The sequence below is a fragment of the Helianthus annuus genome, chromosome 7 (genome assembly GCF_002127325.2).
Source record: "Helianthus annuus cultivar XRQ/B chromosome 7, HanXRQr2.0-SUNRISE, whole genome shotgun sequence".
Classification (NCBI taxonomy): Eukaryota; Viridiplantae; Streptophyta; class Magnoliopsida; order Asterales; family Asteraceae; genus Helianthus; species Helianthus annuus.
The window spans coordinates 39,537,096-39,543,187 of NC_035439.2; positions in this window are offsets into that span (position 1 = coordinate 39,537,096).

Genomic DNA, 6,092 nt, shown 5'->3' on the forward strand with positions numbered 1-6,092 from the left:
TACGCACGAGATCAAGGCACGATATTCGATAAAACGATCCTAACGGTTCCACTTTTCCTATAAATACCCCCCCCCCCTTAGTGTAAAATTCACAAAATCAGATCTTGAAGCTCTAAGTTGAAACCATTGTTTCATATCTGAGCTATTTGGTCTTGATTTGCACTCGGGGACCCTCCGTAAGTCTTCTTTCGTTCTTTTATTCGCTTTTCGAGTCCGAAAGTCAACGTTTTGTTGACTTTCTGCATTGACCAGCTTTTGGTCAATGTGAAGTTCATGGAACTTCATAACGTGAGCGTGATCACGATGGTTATGGTCCATAGTGACCATACCTACTGATTACCACGTTATCTAGGCTCAGTGACGAGTCGTAGTTTCGGCCAAAATGCGCATTCTTGCGTATTTTGTAACCAAACTACTCGTGGGCATCAAAGCCGTTTGTTTTGATGCCAAACCTGTTTCTAAACTTAGTTAAGCATGTTCTAACATGCTTAGCTCGTCACTTTTAGTTTAGTGCTTATATAGGGTCGTAAGGTAAGCGATTTAAACCATCGCTTATACTTTCGAACCCGACCCATTTGGTCGGTCATTAGGACCCGACCAAACACATTAGGTGACCATAGCTATAACCTTCCGAGGTTATACCGTGTGGTCGCAATGTTAGGCGTTCCGAACGCGTTCTACGCGAACGACGCGTTAGGGTAGTGTAAGCTACCTAAACGGGTCGTGATGGACCGCAAGCACTTAGATTAGGTTTCATTTTAGTATGTAGGCTTTGCTAAGCCATATTACACGAGTCTCCATACTCGTTTGGTTTACGAACCCGCGTACTGTCTGATCCTTCCGATTTGGTCCGGTATATTAACATAAGCTACCTATTAGGTGCCGTTGATATTCCGTGATCTTTAGCATTATCCGGTTATTATACAAGGAATCCAAAGCAATCTCAGGTGAGTACATAGTTCCCCTCTTTTACTGTTTCTGAACTGTTTTGGGGTGAAGCATGTGTACCTATCTGTTATTTTCATGATTTCAAAGTATAATTGATTATACATGATAGTATTTATCTTTTGACAAACTAAATGACTATCTATGGTTTAAACACTGATTTCTCAAAAAATTACAAAAGTAATTGTTGGAATAGTACCTATTTTGTTCACCAGACCGATTGGTAGTATGATATAGCGCTATAGGACTAGACACCCCATTCCTGTTGTCATGGAATGTCTGAAACCAATTTGTTTCTCCATCCAAATAGGGATTTCCTTTGTGGTATCCTTATAGTCTCAAAGGTGTAGTTTGATGCACCAGGTCTGAATGAATTCTTAAATCGCACCTTTAAAGTATATTTTGATATACTCCCAAAAAGTATAGTTTGATATACTCTCATGTGTGGTATTGTACAGAACCAACATATATTTTGTAATCATCCAAAGCATATTTTGATATGTTATTTACAAACCAAGACATAGTTTAATATGTTATTTATCACATCCAAAGCATATTCTGATATGTTACTTACAAAACTAAAGCATAGTTTAATGTGTTATTTATAAATCCAAGGTATACCTGTAATATACTACTGAAAACTATTATTTTGAACAACTAAAGTATATTTAATATACTATCTATCAAACGATTTGGTTTTGGCTAGTGTTTAGATAACGGAACAAGTGTAATGTGATGAAAACATGGTAGATACGCCGCTGGTACTTCTTATATATAAGTGTTTTCATTGCATTACATACCGTGGCGTTATTTAGTACACTTGGGTTAACAATATTGGAACTGAAATATATTTTAATATATTACTTATTCAACTTTCTTAAAACCAAGGTATATTTTATATATACCATAAACGTTTTATTAAAACATTGTTTTTCAAACAACTTAACTTATACAAACTCATTTTTACATGGTTATTCAGTTAACCATACCTTATTCTCTTATTTATATATATCATCTGATCCTATCGTTTTTCAAATGATTTACAAGACAAAGCAAAAAATACGAGGTTCATGACTAAACATTTTCTCAAACTCAAGTCATGAACTCCGTTTTCACAAAACCTATGTATCTCACAGGCATTTTTATGCTGACGTACCTATTTTTACACATGTTTCAGGTGCTGTCTTGAGATGATTGTTGATGCATGCTACATTTAGGATGGACTCGTGCCTTAGCAACTTTAAAACTTGGAAGATCATAGTTGTACTTATGTGATTGTAATAGAACAACGAGTTCATTTAATCAATAAAACAATATTTAAATTTCCATGTGTTATGAAACAATGATTCTGTCCCAACACTCCCCGACGTTTCCGCCACGTTTTGTTGTTCCACGTGGTCGGGGTGTGACAGAAAAGTTGGTATCAGAGCTCATGGTTATAGGGAATTAGGTTATTAGTAATGCTTTGACCTAGTCTATAACCTTCCTAGGACCCTAACGCGAGTTTACTTGCATTTAGTCATAAAACAACACCGTCACCTATCCTTAGGCGACGACCGCAACAAGAACATAAATTTCAAAACCGCTTTGAAAACTAATCATCCGTTCTAGGATGATTGATTACTAGATTTTGAACCCTTTGTTATAAGGTTTTGAACCCCTTTGAGTTTTCAAAACTCTCGTCAAAGTTGGTCTAAATAATGTGAACACGTGCAATCCGGAAGAGTGGATGCCTGTACCCTGAGTTTTCTGTCTAAGGCTAGAGTGTTCGTACAAATCCACATAATCGGACCAGTCACTCTTACCTGGGAACTCTTGGGGTGAGTGTCCACTTATAGGCGAGCATGTCTTCGCGATACATTATTTTTGACCTATTTGCTTTGATTAATCACTAGGTCGTTTGTTGCTTTGTAGTAACAGACAGACGGCCACTATCCTTGCTTTCATCAGATTTGTTTCATCTTATTCTTTTCGTCTAATTCTCTCACTCGTTTCCTCACATGTTTCCTCTTTTAGAATGCCTCCTCGACGCGACAATCAGATGGCGAATGCCGAACTGGCGGAAATCATCGCGCAACAAATGGCTGCTGCCTTCCCAATTCTTTATGCTCAAATAACTCAAGCCATCAACAACAACAATGCTCCATGCAATTTCAAGATTTTTAACTCAGCTAAACCGCTCAAGTTCAATGGTTCTGAGGGAGCAACTGGTCTTCTTCAATGGTTCGAGAGCATTGAGAATACTTTCCGTCACGTTCAGTGTCCTGAAAATCGCAAGGTCGAGTTTTCTTCGAGTGTGTTTCAGAAGAGGGCTCTTACATGGTGGAACGGGGTTATGAGAGACCGCGGTGCAGAGGTTGCATTAGCACAGACTTGGGCCGAGCTTAGGGCTCTTATGATGAAGGAGTTCTGTCCTCATCATGAGCTTAGGGCTCTAGAAAGGGAATTTGATGATTTAAAGCAAGACAGTGGAGAACATCGAGCCTATACTGATCGCTATGAGGAATTGAGCTTGTTATGCCCTACTATGGTTACGCCTCTGGATAAGGCGATTGAGAAATACATTGATGGGCTTCCTGACGTAGTTCAGGACATCGTTACTGGCAGCAACCCTACTACTGTCAGACAAGCCATTGAATTGGCTGCCACTCTGACTGAATCCCAAATCAGGAAGCACAAGCTGTTTCGGAAGGGCGACTTAAGACCATCTGACAAGACTGCTCATGTGGAAACAAAGGAAGAAAGTGTTGAGGTGCCCAAGAAGAAAAAGCGCAAAGCCTCTCAAAGCTACGCTGTAACTGCTCAAGACAAACAAGTTGCACCAAACCAGCCAACACAACCTCGTAAAAGACAAAACTATGTTGGTACTGCACCGTTGTGCAACAAATGCAACTGTCATCATCTAGAGCAAGAGCAGTGTCACAAATGTACCCACTGTGTGCGGTTGGGACATTTGATCAATGTTTGTGGTTATGCAAATCAAGCTGCTGCAAACCCTGCTGCTATTCAAGCACGGTTCCCTCCAGGGTCATGTTATAACTGTGGTGACCTTACCCACTACAGGAACAATTGCCCAAGGCTTGTTAACATACCTCCAGCGCGTGGACGAGTGTTCAACATCAATGAGGCAAACATGAACAATGATGCAGCAGTGAACAATTAGTGTTTTGTATTTCCTTAGTTGCTATCTTTTGACACTTCAAGACAAATCCGTTGCTACATAAATAAAGATTTGTTGTTTTTATTTCTGCAAAATTTATGCGTTTGTGTGAATGTTTGATGCGACTTTATGATGTCAACCCAAAAACAAACTACTCGTATGGTTCTGTCATATTATGATCACTTGTGATCTCCCCAAGAACCTTAAACTCTCGTTTCTTTTAAGAAACAAAGTCAAACACTTATTGAGAATCCCTCTATCTTTATAGATAGATCTTCATAAATCGTTAAAGTGCCAAATGAAATCCATAGGTTGGATTCCTAGTATGCCTTAATATCCATACCTAAGGATAACAAAATAAAGAATCAAGTTAACTAAATTTGTGCTTATGTATTTTCTTATATGATTTGTGGTTGTATGTGATCCATCCAAATCCTTATAGAATCTTTCATATCTTCATACGAGAGATTCATAATGGGATATCCAAAGATACTATCTTAAACCCTTAATGGATTTCAACAGTGTAGTTAAGTCCCTCGGGTTATAAAGTATCATTCTATAATTGGACCTCTTGAAAGGTCTGCTTAAACAGATTGATTTTGAAAATCTGATTAGAAATATCATGTGATGATATAAAAAAAAATGATCCCTTAAGCGGTCTATTTAAAGGGATCGTATGACGGTCTAGTTAAGAAGATCATGTGTTGATCTAGTTAAAAAGATCGTTCGTTGATCGAATTAAAAGGATCCTTTGGTGGTCTAGTCAAATCGCTTCATATTTATTCAAGAAATTTTTCCTACGGATTATGAAATGGACTGTGCGGACTGTGCAAGGAATTACGTAATTATGGAGGCCTACATAATTATGGAATTCAGTGCACAGGAACCACAGGAAGTTTCATCATGTGTTAAGACCTAGTGACAAGAATAATGATACGGGAGAAGTCTCGGACCTCGACCAATGTCATTTATTCTCACACTCCCCCAATTCTGATCTCAATCACACACCAAGTTTTCCTATGATAAGCCTTCATAAGAAACATTCGTCAATCAGTAGTTCAAAATTTCATGTTTTACTATTTCAAGGAATTCACTCTGAGGGTTAACAAATTCGCTAAGAATCCTAACATGGCCCAGGGTTTTACCTAAGGGTTCAATGGATCTATTATAAGGCGAAACCTTCACAGCTGTCCTCACGAGTTTCCTCTAGAATTAAATTTCGGGACGAAATTTCCTAAAGTAGGGGAGACTGTGACACCTGTGTCACTTCAACCATCAAACAAATGCCAAACCAAGGAAATATTGTATTTTCATACTTGGGATTTGTATAAATATGTGTATGCTTTGCACATATCAATTCTTGTTCAATTTCATACTCTACAACGCTTTCTGGAGAATTATACGCAAACTGGTGCATAAACGTACTCAGTTTTAATGCGACAAATACTCCGGGAGACCATCATACACTTAACATAACCTTAAATAACCTTTACATAACTTAGAAATAAGTTTTGAAGGCTTTGGTATGGCAAAAACAAGTTAATTCGCTTACAGGGACTAAACTTGACAAACTGCGAAAGTATGCCAATTGAACTGTAACGAACATTCCGGAACATGTCCATAAGTTAAACATACCATATATATCCTTTACATAGCTTAAGAAATAGGCTTTGAGGGGTTTGGTATGCTAAAACAAACTTTTGGATCATTCAGGACTAAAAGTGTCAAAAAAGTGCATAAGTTTTGCACTTTCGCGCATAACTCACGTTCTGAATACATCCGGACATCCAAAAATTTTATGTAAGCATCCTAATATTATGCCTTAGTGTTTTGGCATGAGAAAATCCATTCGTCGGCGTCATTTGGATCATCTTTTACGCTTATGCGCATTCCGTCGTAATTAAGCGAACATCGCGATCGTACGGCCAACGAACCGACATCCGGAATATTTTTGAGCATATTTCAAGTCCCCTACACTTTAACTTCA